Genomic DNA, 23,571 nt, shown 5'->3' with positions numbered 1-23,571 from the left:
GGATGAGACAAAGTGGGAGTATACTCCTTTGGAGACTAAATATCAGCACTTTCCTGTTGGATCAAAAGGCACGTTTGTTTCTGAAGTAAAGTCTCTGTAAATGTCCTGTTCTCCTTAAGTAAAGAACGATTTAGTCACCCACTATTTGGGTAAAAAAGGGTGCCCACTCGGGTATAAGAGAGAAATACAAGAGGGATCCCTTCATAAGGTTATACAATGAACATCCATTACTGAAGGTAACTCTGCAGAGAGCTCAGTTTAATTTTTGGCTTCTTACTAGCAGTGGAGTGCATGGTTTTATCTGCTCTTTGCTTTAACTTGAGCTGGCAACATCAAGATCTTTACTGAGTTCAGCTTGGGTCTTCTAAATAAATCCATCTTCGGACTGAAAGCAACATGGTGAGAAGATTCAGTTTGTGAGAAGATTTGTAGCTCGGGCTCTCGTTGTTGTGGTTCTGTTCGCCAAGCTGGGAATTTGTGTTGCAGACGTTTCTTCCCCTGTCTAGGTGACATCCTCAGTGCTTGAAAGCCTCCCGTGAAGCGCTACTGTGATATTTCCTCCGGCATTTATAGTATATTGCATCTGCTGCTTCCAGTTGTCAGTTCCGCTGTCTGCTGCAGTGGCCGGTATATTGGGTCCAGGTCGATTTGCTTGTTGATTGAATCTGTGGATGAGTTCCATGCCTCTAGGAATTCCCTGGCTGTTCTCTGTTTGGCTTCTCCTACAATAGTAGCGTTGTCCCAGTCGAACTCATGTTGCTTGTCATCTGCTTGTGTGGTTACCAAGGATAGCTGGTCGTGTCGTTTCGTGGCTCGTTGGTGTTCATGGATGCGGATCGTTAGCTGTCTTCCTGTTTGTCCTATGTAGTGTTTTGTGCAGTCCTTGCATGGGATTTTGTACACTACATTTGTTTTGCTCATGTTGGGTATCGGGTCCTTCATTCTGGTGAGTTGTTGTTTGAGAGTGGCTGTTGGTTTGTGTGCTGTTATGAGTCCTAGTGGTCGCAGTAGACTGGCTGTCAGTTCAGAAATGTTCTTGATATACAGTAGTGTGGCTAGTCCTTTGGGTTGTGGCATGCCCTCGTTCCGTTGTCTTTCCCTTGGGCATCTGCTGATGAAATTGCGGGGGTATCCGTTTTTGGCGAATACATTTTGGTGTTCTTCTTCCTCTTTTTGCAGTTCGGGTATTTTGCAGTGTTTTGTGGCCCTTTTGAACAGTGTCTTGATGTAACTTCTTTTGTGTGTGTTGGGGTGGTTGCTTTCGTAGTTTTGGACTTGGTCTCTGTGTGTGTGGCTTTACTGTATACCTTTGTGCTGAATTTTCCATTCGGTGTTCTCTGTACCATCACGGAGAGGAATGAGAGTTTGTTGTCCTTTTCTTTCTCTCTAATGAATCGGATTCCTGTGTGTGGCGTTGATGACCCGGTGTGTGTTCTCTATCTGACCCAGAGATTGGGTTGAATTTGCGGCCAGACTGTTTGTTCTAATCTTTGCATTACCGCTTCTGCTATGAGTCCAGAGATGGGCGAGCCCATGGGTGCGCCGTTGATTTGTTCATATTTGATTGTTGAATGTGTAGTGTGTTGTGAGGCAAAGGTCCAGTAGTTTGAGTATGCAGTCTTTGTTGATAGGTTCACCGTCTTGTTTGTTGTGTATGTCCAGCATGTCAGCTATTGTTTCTCTGGCTAGGGTTTTATCAATCGAGGTGAACAGTGCCGTTACATCAAATGAGGCCGTTACATCGAATGAGACCGTTACATCGAATTGTGTCTCCAACATAAATTCCCAGCTCGGTGAATAGAACCACAACAATGGTGAGAAGATGAAATAAAGCTTTGGGATGTAAAGAAGTACGCATACCACTACATTGCTAACTGCAAATAGCAAACCACAAATACTTTTATGATTGAACAAATCTAATTTTAGCAATGTGTAAAATCTGTTAACCATAAAATTAAGAAAGATTAACAGGGATTATAAAAAGCACAGTAGGTTGAATGTCATCAAAAACAAGTTTATTAATTCCAGATTTTCCTCTCAAACCCTTGTACACAACATTCAACATGACCAGAATCCATATATGCAGCATTTAACAAGAAAAAAGCTCCAAAGCTTTTTATTAAAGAATAGTGAGACATTGGTCAGGAAGAAGAAAGTATACGATCAGAAATATACAAGACCCCAAAGTAGGAACAGAGGAAGCTATGAAGAGGAATTTGAGGATAAATTAACGTTAGCCAAAATATATTAACTCTTATTCATGGCAGGAGAAAAAAGAAACAAACCGAAAAAGGAAACCTGCTCGATCACTTTTCCTTAAGTTGTGAAGAACAAAAATTCATAGACCCCAACGGTTTTTAATTAAAGGAGTTGATTTTTTTTTTGCTTTTGGGAAAGCAGTATGGAAACATGTAAAATATTCTGAACTGCAATCTCTTCAAGGTCGCATGTTCCAAACATCCCGAGCTGAAATCTGCAGCGTCGTGGTGGGTTCAATTTCACCTCTAGTTGTGTGATGAGTCTGGTCTCCTGTGCTTTCAATCGCTTCTTTTGACATTTCTTCTGTTCTTTCTTCAGCTTGTACACAATGGACTTGTGCTTTTGAAGTTCGTCCCTCAGTGCACGGATACTGATCTCAATATCGCTCTGGACTGTCGTAGTTTCTGTAGAAGATCCACCCAATGGATGTAACAGGTCTCATTAAAAACTAACTCAATTTGGACAATAACATTAGCGGATAAGAGATATATGCAAACTTGCACAACACTTGGTCACATTTCTCACAACCTATTCAACAACTTTAATCAAACCTGTGATGCCACTGACAAAACTCTCGCGCAATTAACATGCAGCCACGGTGTCGCCATACACATCAACGAATCAGACCTGCAGTATCACCATACACACCAGCAGATCAACACAGCAGAACTATCTGGGCAGTCAGCATCGGTAAGTGTGGTACAATTGCAGTCAGAACCATATTGAGGGAAAAAGCCGAAATGAGAATCAAGAGACTAAAAGCTTGCAAAAGATATGTATTTGAAAAGGACAGGAGGGAATGGGATTTGCAAAGGAATTCTGCAAAGAGGCTACTATACCTGACCATGATTTAGGTTAACTCTCGAAGGGATGCACCAGTCAGAGAACTTCAAAGCACAAGAGGTTAGAGGACGATGTTAGACTAAAAGTCATAAAGTAAGGCAGGGATTCATCATGAAAGACTTTCAAAAATGTGACAATTAGATTGGAGAAGTCAGAGGTTTAGGAGGCAAAAGTCATTCAGTCCAGGCCGATTATTTTCACAATAGGAGCTTTTACCAGAATACAGGCAGCAGATGTTTGGAAGTGCTCACATTTATGGAGTATAAGGAAAAGCATCTGACCAGAAGAGGATGGAATTATGAAGTCTGCTGGTGAGAGTGATGGATGATGGGGCAGGATACATGTACCTTTACAGAGACATATTTGTGGTCAGTAAATGCTGGTTTCACTCGAGGCTGGAATATGCTGCAGAGATATAAAGGGTTTGGACCAGCTGAGGATAGCAAATGGGAGTGTGGAGTGGCAAAGGGATAAAGCCGGGGAGTCAGAAATAGTTTGTATTGAATTTTCTTTGTTGAATACTTCCATTGTGTTCATTTTTTTCTGAAAAGCTGGTCCGATTCTTTCTCCAATTTAGACAGATGCAACATGACCGAAGTTACAGACCAATGAAATCAAACTTGCATCAGTATTAAGCTCTTACTGTTTGAACTCAAGAGCTTCCAAAGGAAACTGACATAACTAGATGTTAACAGACAATCTAGCACACGTATGTTGACTTACTCTGGGCTGTCGGCCTCAATGATGGTGACAATACATTAATAAGCAAAAGTAGAGGGAAAACCTTCTGTGACAGAACTCATGTCATCATCCCAATACAAATTCAATAAAATAAAAAAAAATCTGGAATTAAGAGTCTAATGAAAACCATGAATCCATTCTCGATTGTCAGGAAAAAAAACACTTCTGGTTCACAAATGTTCTTCAGGGAAGGAAATTGTCATCCTGACCTGGTCTGATCTCCATGAGACTCCAGACCCACAGCAATGTTCTTCACTGATACTTAACTTCTCTGTGGACAATTATGGATGGGCAATAAATACTGCCCACCCAGCGATGCCCACATCCCACAAGTAAATTATAACAAAACAGCCTTACTGAATCCTACAGCAAGCCCAAATCAGATGCTATTCTTACTTTCACACAAAACAAAAGGCTCGAGAATCACCATTCCTCAGTGTTATGTTATACCCCCAGCTATGATACATTTTACAAATAAATGCACATTGTATTTGATTTTCGAAGCACACCAAATAACTTGAAGAAACGTCTGTGAATCTTGGTCATGTTTGAAATGTCTTTCCTGACTATGTCACAGAAACAGGCTGATCAGACCAGCTGCAGATGCTTGGTGGGATTTTAGAATAGGTCTGCCATGCGCACAGACTCTGGAGCTGATTAACTGGCCATCTGGCTTTGATGTACACACAGGCACTTTTGAGGAAGGAGACTAAAAAACCAGAGAAGAAAGTAAACATTAATTCCAGTCTGACATAATTTTCCAAGTTTATGAAAAAGGAAGAACGGAGGATAAAAGGGAGATTGATTTTAATCGTCCCCCTGTGTGTCATGGTGGCTCAGTGGTTAGCACTGTTACCTCACAGCCCTACATATCTGGGTTTGGTTCCTCTCTTGAGCAATTGTGTGTGAAGTTCGCACGTTTCCCCTTAATCCACGTGTGTATCCTCCCACTGTCCAAAGATGTGCGGTTAGGTGGATTAGTGACACCACCACGAGGCCAGAATTATTGGAGATGGGGGCGGGGTTTGAACAATCTCACTTCCTAAATTCTTGAATTCTATTCTCTCCAGAATAAAAAAGCACTGCTTTTGAGGTAAAGCTTTTATTGCCCTATGAACCTGCTCTTACAAAGCACCAGGCCTCTTCCCACTCAAATTACAATTGCTGCTGGTACTTCGAATCTAAAATTTAAACCAATACACTGTCACGCACATAAGACTATGACAGGATTGGACACTCTGGAGGAAGGAAGCATGTTTCTGCTGTTGGGTGAGTGCTGAACCAGAGGACCCAGCTTAAAAATACGGGATAGACCATTTAGGGCAGAGATGAGGAGAAACTGCTTCACCCAGAGAGTCGTGGCTGTATGGAATGCTCTGCTCCAGACGGCAGTGGAGGCCCAGTCTCCATTTAAGAAAGAGTTGTATAAAGCTCTCAAGGATAGTGAAATAAAGGGTTAATGAATAAGGCAGGGACAGGATACTGATTAAGGATGATCATCCATGATCATATTGAATGGTGGTGGAGGCTCTAAGGGCAGAATGGCCTACTCCTGCACGTGTTGTCTATTGTCACACACGCACCCGCCAACACAATTCAACCTGCAATACCATTTGGAGGAGTGTGGGATGTCATTCTGGATGTGGATTAGCATTGGAAAGCTCAGAAATAAGGAACACACGACTGTGCTGAGTGTGGGGCAGTGGGATTCACTGCACAAGGAAGCTGAGGAAGAAACCTCAGCCATGCAGCATGAAAAAAAAACCCATTGAGCTGGCAGGTCAGTCACGAGAAATGAAAACTCGATCCCTGGGAAAAGAGGGTGGAGCCTCTTCACGTTCAATAACCAATTGAATACGGTCTGTGTGAACACAGTCTCTGGAATCTGGAAGCGGGAATCATTGCTGAGGGTATGAAGGACGCAGAGGCAGAAATGTACGGAACAATTTTAGATATTCCTCTTAAATCACAAGACAATGGGAGCAGAAATTAGGCCATTCAGCACATTTGATAGTGTGGCACTCACTCAGTACTGACTCACTTACAATGCAGGTATGTCCAGACTGATGCACTGACAGTGCAGCGCTACCTCAGTACTGACCCTTTGACAGTGTGGCACTCCCTCAGTACTGACCATCTGACAATGCAGAGCTCCCTCAGTATTTACTTTTTGACCGTACAGCACTGCCCCCATATTGACCCTCTGACATTGAGGCAATCCTTCATTACTGACCCCCTGACAATGCAGCACTCCCTCGCTACTGTCACTCTGACAGTGCAGCATTCCCTCAGTTCTGACCCACTGACAGTGCAACACTCCCTTAGTACTGACCATCTGACAGTGCAGTGCTCCGTCAGTACTGACCCGCTGACAGTGCAGCTCTCTCTCTGTACTGACCCTCTGAAATAGCACTGACTCAGACCTGACACTCGCACTGTGGAGCGCTTCCTCAGTACTGACCTTTTGAGAGTGCGTGCTCCCTCAGTGCTGACCTTCTGACAGTGCAGCATTCCTCAGAGGTGGCTCTCTCTTAATATAGGAGTCCCTCACTACTGACTGTCCGACAGTGCGGTGTTCCCTCAGTACTGATCCTCTGGCAGTGTAGCAGTCCCTCAGTGCAGCACACCCTCTGACAGTGCAGCACACCCTGAGTATTGACCACCTCACAGTGCACCGCTCCCTCTATACTGACGCTCTGACAGTGCAGCACTCCCTCAGTATTGACCATCTGACAGTGCAGCACTCCCTTGGTCCTGCATCCTTGACAGTGCAGCGATCACTCTGTACTGACCCCCCAACAGTGCAGCATTCCCCCAGCTCTGATTCTTTCACATGGCAGCACTCCCTCAGAAGTGAGCTTCTATCGCCACAGCACTCCCGCAGTACTGACCCTCTGACAGTGCAGCGGTCCCGCAGTACTGACCCTCTGAAAGTTTTGAATTCCCTGAGGACTGAGTCTCTGAAGGTGCGACACTCCCTCAGTAATGACCTCTGGCAGTACTGATGCTCCAACAGTGCAGCTTTCCTTCTGCACTGACGGACCCAACAGAGCAGCGCTCCCTCAGTACTTACCCTCCGATAGCATGGCACTTCTATGACCCTCTGACAGGGCTGAATTCCCTCGGGACTGCCCCACCGACAACGGACCACTCCCTTAATACGGACCATCTGATACTGCAGCATTCCCTCAGTCCTGACCGTCCGACAGAGCAGAACTCCCCAGATACTGATCCTCTGACAGTGTGGCACTGTCTCGATTCTGCACCTCTGATAGTGCAGCAATGCCTCAGTATTGACCCTCTGACAGGGTAGTGTTCGCTCAGTACTGACCCTCTGATGGTGCAGTGCTCTCTCCGTACAGATCATTTGACAGTGTCCATTCACTCTGGAATGAACATCTGACAGTGCACTGCCCCCTCAGTGCTGACCCTTTGAGAGAGTATCACTACTCAGTACTGGCCCTCTGGCAATGCAGCAAGCCCTCAGTACTGACCCTCTGACCCACAGCGCGGTTCTCTTTCAGTACTAACCCCTTAACAGCGTGGTGTACCCTCAGGAAAGACTGTGAATTACAGCGCGGTGCTCCCTCAGTACTGGCTGTCAGACACACTGCGCTGCACTCCAAAAGTACTAACCCTCTAACAGTGCGGCACTCTGACAGCATGCTGATACCTTAGTAATGACCCTCAGAAAATGAGCACTTCCTCACTACTGACCCTCTCATAGCACAGCACGCCCGTATTACTGACCCTCAGATATTCCAGCTGCCCCTCAGTACTGACCTTCTGACAGTGCAGCATCCCTCCGTACGGACCCTCTCACAGTGCAGCACTCCACCCGTACTGACCGTCTGACAGTGCAGCACTCCCTCAGTACTGACCCTCTGACAGTGCAGCACTCCCTAGGTACTGGCCCTCTGACAGTGCGACACTCCCTCAGTACTGATCCTATGACACTGCAGCACTCCTTCCATACTGATCCACTCACAATGCAGCACTCCCTCAGTCCTGACCCTCTGACAGTGCAGCACTCCCTCCGTACTGACCCTCTGACAGTGCAGCACTACCTCAGTACTGACCATCTCACAGTGCAGCACTCCATCAGTACTGACCCTCTGACAGTGAGGCATTGGACGTATACTGACTCTCCCACAGTGTGGTGCACCTTCATACTGACTTTCAGACAGTGCGCCGCATCCTCTGATCGTTCAGTACTCCCTCAGAACTGACACTCTAACAGTGAAACTGTGCCATGGCCCTACGCCCCTGACGGTGCTGCAATCCCTCAGTACAGACCCTCTGACAATGCTGCGATCCCTCAGTACAGATCGTCTGACAGTGCAGCAGTCCCTCAGTACTGACCTTCTGACAGTGCAGCATCCCTCCGTACGGACCCTCTCACAGTGCAGCACTCCACCCGTACTGACCCTCTGACAGTGCAGCACTCCCTCAGTACTGACTCTCTGACAGTGCAGCACTCCCTAGGTACTGGCCCTCTGACAGTGCGACACTCCCTCAGTACTGATCCTATGACACTGCAGCACTCCTTCCATACTGATCCACTCACAATGCAGCACTCCCTCAGTCCTGACCCTCTGACAGTGCAGCACTCCCTCCGTACTGACCCTCTGACAGTGCGGCACTACCTCAGTACTGACCATCTCACAGTGCAGCACTCCATCAGTACTGACCCTCTGACAGTGAGGCATTGCACGTATACTGACTCTCCCACAGTGTGGTGCACCTTCATACTGACTTTCAGACAGTGCGGCGCATCCTCTGATCGTTCAGTACTCCCTCAGAACTGACACTCTAACAGTGAAACTGTGCCTTGGCCCTTCGCCCCTGACGGTGCTGCAATCCCTCAGTTCAGACCCTCTGACAATGCTGCGATCCCTCAGTACTGACCCTCTGACAGTGCAGCTCTCCCTCAGCACTGCTCCTTTGACACTGCAGCACTCCCTCAGAAATGACACTCTAACACAACAGCATTCCCTCAGTACTGACCCTCTGTTTCTCCAGCACTCTCTTTGTACTGACATTTGTACAGTGCAGCATTCCCTCAGTACTGACACTCCGACAATGTGGCACTCCCTCAGTACTGACCCTCCGATAGCGCTGCATTCCCTCAGAACTGATGCTCCGATAGAGCAGAACTCCCTCAGTACTGACACTCCCTCATTCCTGCACTTCTGATAGTCCAGCAATGCTTCAGGACTGACCCTTTGATATGCAGCACTCCCTCGGTACTGAACCTTTGGCAGTGCAGCACTCGGTCAGAACTGACCTTCTGAAACAACACTCCCCCAGACCATGTAGCACTCCCTCAGTATTGACCCTTTGAATGTACATCACTCTCAGTACTGTCCCTCTGACAATGCAGCAGTCCCTCAGTACTGACTCTCCGACACATAGCGTGACGCTCCCTCAGTACTATCCCCCTCACAGAGCGGTGATCCCTCAGTACTAACCCCCTCACAGCGTGGTGCTCCCTCGGTTCTAACCCTTTCACAGTGCAGCGCTCCCTCAGTAGTAACCTCTGACAGTGCGACACTCTGACAGCATGGCGATGCATTAGTACTGACCCTCAGAGAGTGTGCACTTTATCATTTCTGACCCTCTCACTGCACAGCAATCCCTCCATCCTGACTCTGACAATGCTGAACGGCCTCCACACTGATTCCCAGACAATGTTGCACTCCCTCCATACTGATCCTCTGACAATGCAGCACTCCCTCCACACTGATCCTCTGAGAGTGATGCACTCCCTCAGTACTGACCCTCTGACTGTGTGGACGAGGCCCTGTACTGACCCTTTGATAGGGTGTCAATCCCTCAGTACTGATCTTCCAACAATGCAGCGCACCCTCGGTACTGGCCCTCTGACAGTGTGCCTCAATCTCAGGACAAAAGCTCTGACAGTCCAGAACTCCGTCAGAACTGACACTCTGACAGTACAGCACTCCTTCAGGATTGACCTATTGACAGTGTAGCACACCTTCAGTACTGATCCATTGGCAGTGTCGCACTCCCTCAGTACTGACCCTCTGCCTCGGTCCTGCACCTCTAATAGTCCAGCAGTGCCTCAGTACTGACCATCTAACAGTGTAGCAGTCTCTCTGTACTGGCCATCTGACAGTGCGGTAATCTCTCAGTACTGACACTCTGGCATTGCAGCGATCCCTCAGTATTGACCATCTGACAGTGCAGCACTCCCTTGGTCCTGCACCCTTGACAGTGCAGCGATCACTCTGCACTGATCCCAAACCGTGCAGCATTCCCTCAGCTCTGATCCTTTCACACTGCAGCACTCCCTCAGAAGTGAGCCTCTAACGCCACAGCGCTCCCGCAGTACTGACCCTCTGAAAGTGCAGCACTCCCGCAGTACTGACCCTCTGACAGTTTTGAATTCCCTGAGGACAGAAACTCTGAATGTACGACACTCCCTCAGTACTGACCTCTGACAGTACTGATGCTCCAACAGTGCAGCTTTCCTTCTGCATTGACCAACCCAACAGGGCAGCGCTCCCTCAGTACTGATTCTCCGATAGTATGACAGTTCCCTGACCCTCTGACAGGGCTGCATTCCCTCGGGACTGCCCCACCGACAACGGACCACTCCCTTAATACTGACCGTCTGACACTGCAGCATTCCCTCAGTGCTGACCGTCCGACAGAGCAGAACTCCCTTGGTGCTGATCCTCTGACAGTGTGGCACAGTCTCGATTCTACACCTCTGATAGTGCAGTAGTGTCTCAGTATTGACCCTCTGACAAGGTAGTGTTCTGTCAGTACTGACCCTCTGATGGTGCAGTGCTCTCTCCGTACAGATCATTTGACAGTGTCCATTCCCTCTGGACGGAACATCTGACAGTGCACTGCTCCCTCAGTGCTGACCCTTTGAGAGAGTATCACTACTCAGTACTGGCCCTCTGGCAATGCAGCAAGCCCTCAGTACTGACCCTCTGACCCACAGCGCGGTTCTCCCTCAGTAATCACCCCCTCACAGCCTGTTGTTCCCTCAGGGCTGATTGTGATGCACAGTGCGGTGTTCCCTCAGTACTGGCTGTCAGACACACTGCGCAGCACTCCCACAGTACTAACCCTCTAACAGTGCGGCACTCTGACAGCATGCTGATCCCTTAGTACTGACCCTCAGAGAATGAGAACTTCCTCACTACTGACCCTCTCACAGCATAGCACTCCCGTATTACTGACCCTCAGATATTACAGTTCTCCCTCAGTACAGATCGTCTGACAGTGCAGCATTCCCTCAGTACTGACTGTCTGACAGTGCAGCACTCCCTCAGTACTGACCCTCTGACAGTGCATAACTCCCTAGGTACTGGGTCTCTGACAGTGCGACACTCCCTCAGTACTGATCCATGACACTGCAGCACACCCTCTTTACTGACTCTCTGGCAATGAGGCAGTCCCCAGTACTGATCCTCGAATGCGGCAGTGCTCTCTTAGTGCTGATCAACTGATAGTGTGGCTTGCCCTGTGGACTGGCCCTCTGACAGTGCAGCACTCCCTCAGTACTGACCCTCTGGCAGTGCAGCACTCCCTCAGTACTGACTGTCTGACAGTGCAGCACTCTCTCTGTACTGACCCTATGAAATAGTTCTCACTCATAACTGGCACTCTCACTGTTTAGCACTCCCTCAGTATTGATCTTTTGATAGTGCATGCTCCCTCAGTGCTGACACTGACAGTGTAGTGCTCACACATATCTGACCCTCTGATGGTGCAGTGCTCTCTGAGTATAGAGCCTCGAACAGTGTGACATTACCTTTGGTCTGAACCTCTGATAGTGTGGTGCTCCCTCAGTACTGACCCTTTGACAGTGTAGTACTCCTCAGAGATGGTCCATCACTACTGACTGTCCGACAGTGCGGTGATACCTCAGTACTGACCCTCTGGCAATGTAGCAGTCACTCAGTACTGACCCTCTGACAGTGCAGCACTCCCTCAGTACTAACCCTCTGAGTGTGCACTCCCTCAGTGCTGACCCACTGACAGTGTGGTGCTCCCTCAGTACTGACCAATTGACAGTGTAGTACTCCTCAGAGATGGTCCTCTCGTTATGCCGCAGTCACTCAGTACTGACCCTCTGACAGTGCGGCACTCCCTCAGTACTGACGCTCACACAATGCAATACTCCCTTAATACTGACCCTCTGAGAGCGTGGCAATGCCCCCATACCGACCGTGTGACAGTGTGGTAACCCGCAGTACTGACCTTCCAACAGTGCGGCACACCCTCAGTACTGACCCTCTGACAGTGCAGCTCTTTGACAGTGCAGCGCTTCTTTAGTTCCAACATTCTTACAGTGTAGCGCTCCTTCAGTACTAACCCTCTGAGAATGCAGCACTCCCTCAGTACTGATTCCCTGACAGTGCAGCACTCTCTCAGTACTGAGGCTCTGATAGTGCAACGCTCCCTCAGTGTTGACCCTCCGACTGTGCAGCACTCCCTAAGTACCGACCCTCTTTTTCCTATTTCGTAGAGTCTTGTGAAAATTTGGAGACATAGGGTTTGCAGATTCTGAGGAAGCATAAGAGAGACACGCAAACTAAGCCCTGTTTGAAACTCTCTGCAATAGTCTATTCAGAGGCAAAGAGTCACAGAGATGCACAGCTTGAGAACAGACCGTCCTGTCCAACTCGACCATACGAACCAGATATTCTCATCTCATTTCATTCCATTTGGTAGCACTTGGCTGATATCCATCTAAACCCTTCCTATTCACATACTCATCCTGATACCTCTTAAATGTCGCAATTTTACCGGCCCTCATCACTTCTTCTGGCAGCTACCTGCATGCACTTGAATAAGTGCTCAAACATTCATACTGTCGATACAAACTCTAATAAACACCAACCTACGAAAGGCCATCATTGTCATTTTCAAACCAACCTTTGCTTCTTTATTATGCTGATCTCAACACAGGTAAAGAAACAGTCTTCGTGAAAATCCACCGTGACCCTGTAATAAAACCTATTTTCAAATTTGGTTTGCATGTGATTACCAAACCCTCTAATAGTTGCCTGAACAATGGGAGCGAGCTGCACTCTCCTGCTACAGTCCTTGGGTGTCCCACAGTGAAATTAGGGAGTGAGCTCCAGGATTTTGGGCTCAAAACTGTAAAGAGCTCTCTTGCCTTTTTAAAGTTGGGAAGTTACTAAAGACCAGGAGGACCCGAGAGCTGCTGTCTTGTATGAGAGAGAGGCCTGGTGGGTCACACACCTCAGGTGAGGGGCGATTTTGAGAAGCTGGGGCCTTCATGGTAACTTCAGACATGATAGAAATTGAGTTAAAAAATGTGTTGCTGGAAAATCGTAGCAGGTCAGGCAGCATCAAAAGATCAGGAGAATCGTCGTTTCGGGCATGAGCCCTTCTTCAGGAGTGAGGACAGTGTGCCTAGCAGGGTAAGATAAAAGGAAGGGAAGAGGGTCTTGGGAGAGGGGCGTTGGAAATGAGATAGAAGGATGGAAGTTAACGTGAGGGTGATAGGCCAGAGAGGGGGTGGGGCGGAGAGGTCAGGAAGAAGATTGCAGGTCAAGATGTGGTGCTGAGTCCGAGGTTGGGACTGAGATAAAGTGGGGGGAGGGGAAATGAGGAAGCTGGAAAAATCTGCATTCATCCCTTGTGGTTGGAGGTTACCGAGACGGAAAATGAGGTGGTCTTCCTGCAGCTATCGTGGTGCCATGGTCTGGCGATGGAGGAGGCCAAGGACCTGCAATGCCCTTGGCGGAGTGGGAGGGGGAGATAAAGTGATCAGCCACGGGGCGGTTGGGTTGGTTGGTGCGGGTGTCCCAGAGGTGTTCTCTGAAGCGTTCAACAAGTAGGCAGCCTGTTTCCCCAATGTAGAGGAGGCCACATCGGGAGCAGCGGAGGCAGTAAATGATGTGTGTGGAGGTGCAGGTGAATTTGTGGTGTATATGGAAGTATCCCTTGGGGCTTTGGTGGGAAGTGATGGGGGAGGTGTGGGCGCAAGTTTTGCATTTCTTGTGGTTGCAGGGGAAGTTGCCGAGAGTGGAAGTTGGGTTGCTGGTGTGTGGGAACCTGACGAGGGAGTCGCGGAGGGAGTGGTCTTTCTGAAACGCTGATAGAGGAGGGGAGGGAAATATATCCTTGGTGGTGGGGTCCGTTTGGAAGTGGCCGAAATGATGACGGATGATCGATGTATATGGAGGTTAGTGGGGTAGTCGGTGAGGACCAGTGGGGTTCTTCCTGGTGGCGATTGGGAGGGCGGGTTCAATTGCGGAGGAGCGGGAAGTGGAGGAGATGCGGTGGAGAGCATCGTTAACCACGTCTAAGGGGACATTGTGGTCTTTGAAGAAGGAGGCCATCTGGATTGTTCGGTATTGGAATTGGTCCGCCTGGGAGCAGATGCAGTGGACGCAAAGAAATTGTGAATATGGGATGGCGTTTGTACAGGGGGCAGGGTGGAACGAGGTGTAGTCTAGGTAGCTGTGGGAATCGGTCGGTCTATAGTAAATGACTATGTTGAGTCGGTCGCCCGAGATAGAAATGGAGAGGTCTAGGAAGGGGAGGGAGGAGTCTGAAACGGTCCAGGTAAATTTGACGTCGGAGTGGAAGGTGTTAGTAAAGTGGATGAACTGTTCAAACTCCTCATGGGAGCACGAGGCAGCGCCGAAACAGTCATCGATGTAGAGGAGGAAAAGCTGGCGGGGTGGGGGGGGGGGGGGGGTGGGGGGTGCCAGTGTAGCTGTGCAAGATGGACTGTTCCACACATCCTACCAAGAGGCTGGCATAGCTGGGGCCCATGCAGGTTCCCATGGCTACTCCTTTGGTTTGGAGGAAGTGGGAGGTTTAGAAAGAGAGGTTGTTCAGAGTGAGGACTATTTCAGTCAGACGAAGGAGGGCGTTAGTGGAAGGGTACTGGTAGGTAGGGCGGGAAAGGAAGAAGCAGTAGGCTTTGAGTCCTTCGTGATGGAGGATGGAGGTGTATAGGGACTGGATGTCCACGGTGAAGATAAGGCATTGGGGGCCGGGAAGCGAAAATTATGGAGGAGGTGGAGGGCTGGTTTGATAGTGAGTTTGGGGTTGGACCAGAAGGAGTAGAGGGCTGCACGTTGCGAGGGTGAGACGTTGGAGTGGGTGAGAGGGTTGACAGGTTGAGGCAGTTAATATCACTGTGGCAGATGACTATGAAGAGATCGAGGGCGGGTAAGAGGCCAGCACGAGTTGTCCAGGTGGTTGGGGTGTGTTGGAGGCGGGAGAAGGGATCGTCAGAGGGTGGGCAGGTTTGATAGTGAGGTTGGGGTTGGAACGGAGGGAGAGGAGGGCTGCACATTGGTTTGATAGTGAGTTTGGGGTTGGAATGGAGGGAGGCGCGGTGGTAGTTTGACGCACCAATCTTTACACCGCTGAGGCTAAATGCCAGCATGCGGACACCTCCTCCTACTGCCTTCTTGATCATGACCCCACCTCCCACTATCAAACCATCATCTCCCAGACCATTCATAACCTCATCACCTGAGGGGATCTCCCATCCACCGCCTCCAACCTCATAGTCCCACAACCTCGCACTGCCCGTTTCTACCTCCTGCCCAAAATCCACAAACCTAACTGCTCCGGCCAACCCATTGTCTCAGCCTGCTCCTTCCCCACTGAACTCATCTCTGCATACCTCGACACGATACTGTCCACCTTAGTCCAAGAACTCCCCACCAGCGTTCGGGACACGTCTCACGCCCACCACCTCCTCCATGATTTTCGCTTCCCCGGCCCCCAACGCCTTATCTTCACCATGGACATCCAGTCCCTATACACCTCCATCCCCCATCACGAAGGACTCAAACTCTCCACTTCTTCCTTTCCCACCGTACCAACCAGTACCCTTCCACTGGCACCCTCCTTCGACGGACTGAACTGGCCCCCATTCTGAACAACTTCTCTTTTCAATCATCCCACTTCCTCCAAACCATAGGAGTAGCCATGGGTAACCGCATGGGCCCCAGCTATGCCTGCCTCTTCGTTGGATATGTGGAACAGTCCATCTTCCGCAGCTGCACTGGTACCACCTCCCATCTTTTCCTCCACAACATCGATGACTGTATCGGCGCTGCCTCGTGCTCCCACGAACAGGTTGAACAGTTCATCCTCTTTCCTAACACCTTCCACTCCGACGTCAAATTTACCTGGACCGTCTCAGACTCCTCGCTCCCCTTCCTACTCCTCTCCATTTGTATCTCGGGCGACCGACTCAACACGGACATTTACTATAAACCGATCGACTCCCACAGCTACCTAGATTACACTTGCACCCACCCTGCCCCCTGTAAAAACGCCATCCCATATTCCCAATTCCTTCGCCTAGGCTGTAACTGCTCCCAGGAGGGCCAATTCCAATACCGTACAACCCAGATGGCCTCCTTCTTCAAAGACAGCAATTTCCCCTCAGACATGGTCAACGATGCTGTCCACCGCATCTCCTCCACTTCCCACTCGTCCGCACATGAACCCGCCCTCCCAATCGCCACCAGAACAGAACACCACTGGTCCTCACCTACTACCCCACCAACCTCCATATACATCGCATCATGCGTCATCATTTCCTCCACCTCCAAACGGACCCCACCACCTCCACACCCCTATCAGCGTTCCAGAACGACCACTCCCTCCGCGACTCCCTCGTCAGGTCCACACCCCCCATCAACCCAACCTCCACTCCCGGCACCTTCCCTTGCAACTGCAAGACATGCAAAACTTGCGCCCACACCTCCCCCATCACTTCCCACCAAGGCCCCAAGGGATCCTTATATATAATCATAAATTCACCTGCATCTCCACACACATGAGTTACTGCCTCCACTGCTCCCGATGTGGCCTCCTCTACATTGGGGAGACAGGCCGCCAACTTGCAGAACATTGCACAGAACACCTCTGGCAAACCCCGCACCAAACAACCCAACTGCCCCGTGGCTGAACATTTTAACTCCCCCTCCCACTCCAGCAAGATCAAGCAGGTCCTTGGCCCCCTCCATCGCCAGACCATGGCAACACGATAGCTGGAGGAAGAGCTCCTCATCTTCCACCTAGGAACCCTCCAACCACAAGGGATGAATGCAGATTTCTCCAGCTTCCTCATTTCCTCTCCCCCCACCTTATCTCAGTCCCAACCCTCGGACTCAGCACCACCTTCCTGACCTGCAATCTTCTTCCTGACCTCTCCGCCACACCTCCTCTCTGGCCTATCACCCTCACCTTAACTTATTTCCATCTATCACATTTCCTACTCCCCTCCCACAAGACCCTCCTCCCGATCTTTTATCTTAGCCTGCTTGGCTCACTTTCCTCACTCCTGAAGAAGGGCTCATGCCCGAAACGTTGATTCTCCTGATCTTTTGATGCCGTTGGACCTGCTGCGCTTTTCCAGCATCACATTTTTCAGCTCTGCTCTCCAGCATCTGCAGTCCTCACTTTCTCCTCCATGATAGAGATTGAGCCAACAATGTTGGCATCACGAACCTGTTTGCTGAGGTATCTGCACACCCCCCCCCCCCCCCCGCCCATGGCGGAGGAATTCAATCCCTTCAATAGAGCAAGCTTGAGAATTCAACACTAAAATCAATCTGTACGGCCGCGCTGGAGTCTGAACCATCAATACACAGATTGCTGAAGAAGCTAAGCTTGTCCGGCAGCTTCTCTGAACGGTGAGGAAGAAAGAGACAGACAGAGTTCACCTTTCAATCCAGTGATTTCTGCGGAAAAGTTCCTTCAGAACACACCGTTTTGAGGAAGGGTCACTTGAAATGCGAATTGTCCCTCTCTCTCTTCACCGTTGCTGCCTGATAAGCTGAATTTTTCCAGCCATCTGTTTGCTTGAGAATTTGATCTGGCTTGATCCAAGCGTCACTGATTAATTCAATCTGTGTTCAATGCCCTGAGGCTGCTTCTGCTGAAAGTTAACAAACAGGTTTAAGGCTGAGTAAGGTATTGTATCGGAGGGCGGGGTACATGGGAGAACACATACAGAACAGGCACTTCACAAAGATCCTTCTCAATTTAACTTTGTGATGTCAATTCAGAAGCAACAGCTCAGACCTAACATTTCAGTTAATCAGCCAAGGGGAGTATATATTTCATGACAAAGACTTGCTGCAAAGACTGTACAGAACCGAACTTTAGTGACTATGTTTGTACGAAAAGTTTTTTTTGGTGAATAAAGTCTTTTTTTGATATTTATATCGATATTTTTTCGAGGGGAATCAAGCATCTTGAGCTTGTGGAGGCATTGCCCTTTTCCCTAATCTTTGTTAAATAGACGCTAGACAAGTTAGATACTCCCTGGGTATAGACATCAAAGGCCATCAACGGGGAAGAGATGATGGGATTGTCACGAGGGCTCAGTGTTGCCTCACCCCACCCGAGTTCGATTCCAGCCTCGGGCGACTGTCTGTGTGGAGTTGGCGCATTCTCCCCGTGTCAGCCTCCGGATGCTCCAGTTCCCTCTCACTGTCCAAAGATGTGCAGGCTAGATGGGTTAGCCAGAGGAAATGAAGGCATGCAGGAATAGAGTGGGGGGATGTGCTGCCCTGCCGAGGGTCAATGTAAACCTGATTAACCGGATGGTCTGCTTCCATATTCTATGATCAATCCAGAGACCCAAATATTGTTCTGGGCCCTGAGCCCCAATCTTGGGGGTGGTGTGGGTCATCACAGTGAGAACAGGTTTGGGGATGAACATGGTACAAGGGGGTAACAGGTTTGTTTTCTGAGATGTTGAGGACATGAATGTTTTGTCGGGGTTCTTTGGGGATAAACATACTGAGGAGATGCTTTCTGAGGTTCTGAGGGAGCACTATCTGGCGGTATAGGGTGCAGAAGGTGGAATGGTACAGAAACACTTCCCTAATCATTTCCTCAGGGTCCCCAAGGCAGGCTGGTTTGGTAATCTGAGATGGAAGCCACTCCCCATTTTAAAAATTAGATCAACACTCAGTGAAAAATAACACAAACACATACCTTAATCATGGATCGGAGGAAAACCACTATGAATATATCATCACTTGTTGCTTGGACACGGTTTAGAAAAAAACAGGCACCCAAACAGACCAATGCTGTCCGATGGAAGGGATTCTGCACACGAAGATCCAAGAAATCATTTGCAGCTGATGTCTGTCTCCCTGCAGAGGTCATCATCCGAGATCAGGGTTCAGTCCTGGGAGAAATAATCTCTCCATCAAAACCTCAACTGTGTGTGTGTGTGTGTGTGTGTGTGTGTGTGTGTGTGTGTAAGGTTATATTGTGCATCCAAGAAAAGAAACTTCTGCTCTTGTTTCAGGTTGATTGATTTTCCAAAAACTGGCATAGACACAAATCTGAATGTTTTTAAAAGCTGAAAAACTCACTTAACTGGGGTAATGTGAATGCTCTAACGCTCCCAAAAGAGGTTGGAATGGAAGGAACAAGCAATATTAGATTGAGAAGACATAGTGCCATGCAGGTGCAGAGGTATTGTTGGAATGTCTATTCAGGATTAACTAAGTCATTTCAGGAGAGGAGGAAACAATTCCAGGTGGATTAAAAACACCTTGAAGATCGTTTTTCAACCAACCTGTTAAGTGATGGTACAATATTCCTCTGGACCAGGTGGGACTTGAACCTGGATTTCCTAGCTCAGTGGTAAAGACGCTACCACTGACCCTTTCTACACTCCCCACGCTGTACAAGAGACCTAACACTTGACTGCAGACATCAATTAAAAACAGCCAATGTGACAAGATCTTCAAGAAGGAAGGAGGGAGAAACCAGAAATATACAGGCCAATCAGTCTGACGGTGGGGAAACTGTTGGAATCAGTACTTAGGGACAGAATGAATCTGCACTTGGAGCAGGCAGGGGTTAATCAAGAACAGTAGGTGTGGTTTTATTAAAGGAAGATCATATCTGACCAACCTGATTGAATTTGTCAAAGAGGTGGCCAGATGTGTAGGTGACAGCAATGCATTTGCTGTAGGCTGCTTGGGACTCAGTGGGGCGTTTTAATAAGTTCCTGCATGAGGCACTGATGGCAATGACAAGAGCCCATGGCATCCATGGAAATTTGGCAAATTGGATCCACAATGGGCTGAGTGGCAGGAAGCCGAGGGTGATGGTTGAGATTGCTTCTGTAACTGGAAGCTTGTGCCCAGTGGATCTTACAGAGGCCAGTATTGGGCCCTCGCAGTTTCTAGGTTTAAAGAAATAACGTTCACTTGAAAGTTGGAGGATTGATCAGTGAGTTCACGGATGATATAAAAACTAGTGTGATGGTAAACAGTGAGGAAGATGGAATTAGACCATAGGGGGACAAACATGGTAAGGGAATACATGATGAACTGTAGGGCCCTGGGAAGCACTGAAGATCAGAGGGACCTTGTTGTGCCTGTCCACCAGTCTCTTAAACACCGGGACAGGTGTTAAACTCACCTTTCCTTGTTAAACACAGAGTTTGAGCGGGGAAATTCTGTCGGAACTGTCGAAAACATTGGCTAGGGGAAAGCTAGCTTATTGTCTGCATTTCTGGAATTCACATTTAAGGAAGGATACGCTAGCACTCGAGACTTGGAAGGATGTTGTCTGAACTGGAGGGTTTCAGTTATGAAGACAGACTGGAAAGATTGGGTCCTTTTCCTTCGACAGAGAGATTGAGAGGGGAGTTGCAGGTAGATAGGATAGTGAAGAAGGCATTTTGTATGCTTTCTCTTATTGGTCAGAGCATTGAATAAAGGAGTTTGGAAGTCATGTTGTGGCTCTACAGGACATTGGTTATGGCACCTTTGGAATGTTGTGTGCAATTCCGCTCTGGTTCCTGTAGAAAGGACGTTGTGAAATTTGAAAGAGTTCAAAAAAGATTGACAATGATGTTGCCAGGTTTGGAGGATTTGAACTACAGGGAGAGGCTGAATAGGCTCGAGCTGTTTTCCCTGGAGTATTGGAGGCTGAGGAATGACCTTCCAGACGTTTATAAAATCATGGAGGCATGGATAGGGTAAATAGACAAGGTCTTTTCCCTGGACTATGGTAGTCCAGAACTAGAGGGCATAGGTTTAGGGTGAGAGGGGAAAGATTTCCAAGGTCCTAAGGGACAACTTATTCATGCAACAGACGGTGCGTGTATGCAAGAGGAAGTGCAGGCCAGTACGCGGCTAGTAACATATAAAATGTATCGGGAGGGGTATTAGAAAACTCCACCAGCACCTGATGAAGGAGCAGCGTTTCGAAAGTTAGTGGCTCCAAATAGACCTGTTGGACTATAACCTGGTGTTGCGTGATCTTTAACTTGAGTTGGAAGGGATTAGAGAGCCAGGTGTTGGTAAATGGGACTAGATTAATTTCGGATATCTGTTCGGCATGGACGAATTGGGCTGAAGGATCTGTTTCTGTGCTGTAAATTAGTTTGACTCTATGACATCATTGAGATGTATAAAATAATGAGAGGTGTTGATTGGATAGACAGTAGGGAAATGTTCCCCTTAATGGGGGAACCAGTTAAGAAGGGAAAACAGTACAGACTACAGATTCAAAAACACCAGCAACAGTTATCCTTCAAGACCCATCACCTTGTATTTCTTGGCATTGTAAGTGCACTTCTGAATATTTTTCAATGATTTAAGAGCTTCTGTCTGCAATACCCTTCCAGCAGTGAATTCAGTTTTTTCACCACCCTCTGGGTGAAAGCCTTTTTCCTTCATTACACAGACCATGGGTACAGGAGTCAGGACATCATGTTGAGGTTGTACAGTCCTTTTCGAGAATACTGTGTCCAATTCTGGTCTCCCTGTTATAGGAGGGGTATTGTTAAACTTTTCAGCAAATATTTACAAGATGTTGCCAGGACTGGAGAGTTTGACTAATATGGAAAGGAGCTTGAAGGTTGAGGGGCGACCTTACACAGGTTTACAATATAATAAGGGGCATATATAAGGTGAATGTCAGATTTTATTTTTCCCTCGGATGATAGATACTGACTTAAACATTCCACATGTGGCCCTAATTTCCTACCAGGAAGAATGGGAATCAAAGTTTATGTCAGACCCGAGGAGATTGCTGTCAGTGTCTGTGGGGCTGGTTTATATCAGACAGGGGGAGATTGGTGTGAGTGACTGTGGGGCTAGTTTATATCAGACAGTGGATCTGTATCTTTTTTATAGTCGGGCAACCAGAACCGGACACAATATTCTAAGTATGGTCTCACAGGGACATGTAGAGCTGTAGCAAAACCTCTTGGCTCTTAAATTGATTCTCCTGTTAATGAAAGCCAAAACACCATATGCTTTCTAAACAACCCTATCCACTTGGGTGGCATATTCGCGGGAACTATGTACTTGAACACAAAGTTCTGTTCCTCCACACTGCCAAGAATATGGTTTTTAATCCTGTATTCAGTATTCTAGTTCAATCTTTCAAATTGCATCATTTCGCATTTATCCAGGTTTAAGTCCATCTGCCATTTTTCTTACCAGCTCTGCATCCTGTCTATGATGTTCTGCAGCCTGCAATAGCCCTCGATACTATCAACAGCACATCCAACCTATGTGCCTTCTGAAAATTGACTAAACCACCCCTCAATCCCCTCATACAAGTCATTTATAAAAACAACAAAGAGCAGAGACCCAAGAACAGAACCCTGTGGGACACCACACAAGACTGACCTCCAGGCAGAATTGCCATCTACAACCACTCTCTGCCTTCTGTCAGATAGCCAATTCTGAATCCAAATAGCCAAATCTCCCAAAACCCATACCTCCTGACTTTATGGATGAGCCTACTATGGAGAACCGTATCAAATGCCTTGCTGCAGTCCTTACACATCACATCCACTAGCTTGACCTTCATCGATCTGTCCTGTCACTTCCTCAAAGAACTCAATAAGATTTATGAGGGATGACCTGCCCCTCACAACCCATACTGACGGCCTTTAATCACGCTATGCTTTTCCACATAGTCATAAATTCTTTCCAAAACCTTACTGACCACAGACGGAAGACTGGCTGGTCTGTAATTTCCAGGGATTTCCCTATTACCCTTCTTGAAAAGTGGAGAGTGAGGACGCAAATATCTTCACCAGCGGCTTAGCAACCTCCTTTCTTGCTTCCTGGATTAGCCTAGGATAAATCAGGTCTGGTCATGGGGCGCTTATCAATCTTAATGTTTGCCAAAATTTCCAGCACATCAACCTCATCAATCTTGATCTGTTACAGCCTGTATCCCAGCTCCTCAAAGTTCTTATTCACAACAAGGTTCCTTTCCTGAGTGAAAACCAAAGCAAAAAAAAAAGCTCATTTTGGGCTTTCCCTATCTGCTCAGACTCTACGCACAAGTTCCCTACGCTCTGCCTGATTGGCCTTACCTTCACCCTGATCATTTTCTGTTCCTCACGTATGTGTAAAATGCCTTTGGATTCTCCCTAATCCTTCCTGTCAAGCCTTTTTCGTGCCCCCTCCTGGCTCTCCTCAGTCCATTACTGAGCTCCTTTCTGGCAAGCCTGTAATCCTCTAAAGCTGTGTCAGACCCTTGCCTCCTCCACCTTATGTAAGCTGCCTTCTTCCTTTTGAGGAGAAGCTCCTCTGTTCTCGTTACCCCTTCTTACATGTCTCAGAGGAACATATTTATGCATCACTCGCAACAACTGCTCCACATGTCTGGCTGTGCCCTTTCTATGGCACAATTGCTCCCAGTCTGTACGTCCTAACTCCTGTCTGATCGCGTCAT

The sequence above is a fragment of the Chiloscyllium punctatum genome, chromosome 18 (assembly GCF_047496795.1).
Source record: "Chiloscyllium punctatum isolate Juve2018m chromosome 18, sChiPun1.3, whole genome shotgun sequence".
NCBI lineage: Eukaryota > Metazoa > Chordata > Chondrichthyes > Orectolobiformes > Hemiscylliidae > Chiloscyllium > Chiloscyllium punctatum.
Note: the sequence above shows the minus strand (reverse complement) of the source record.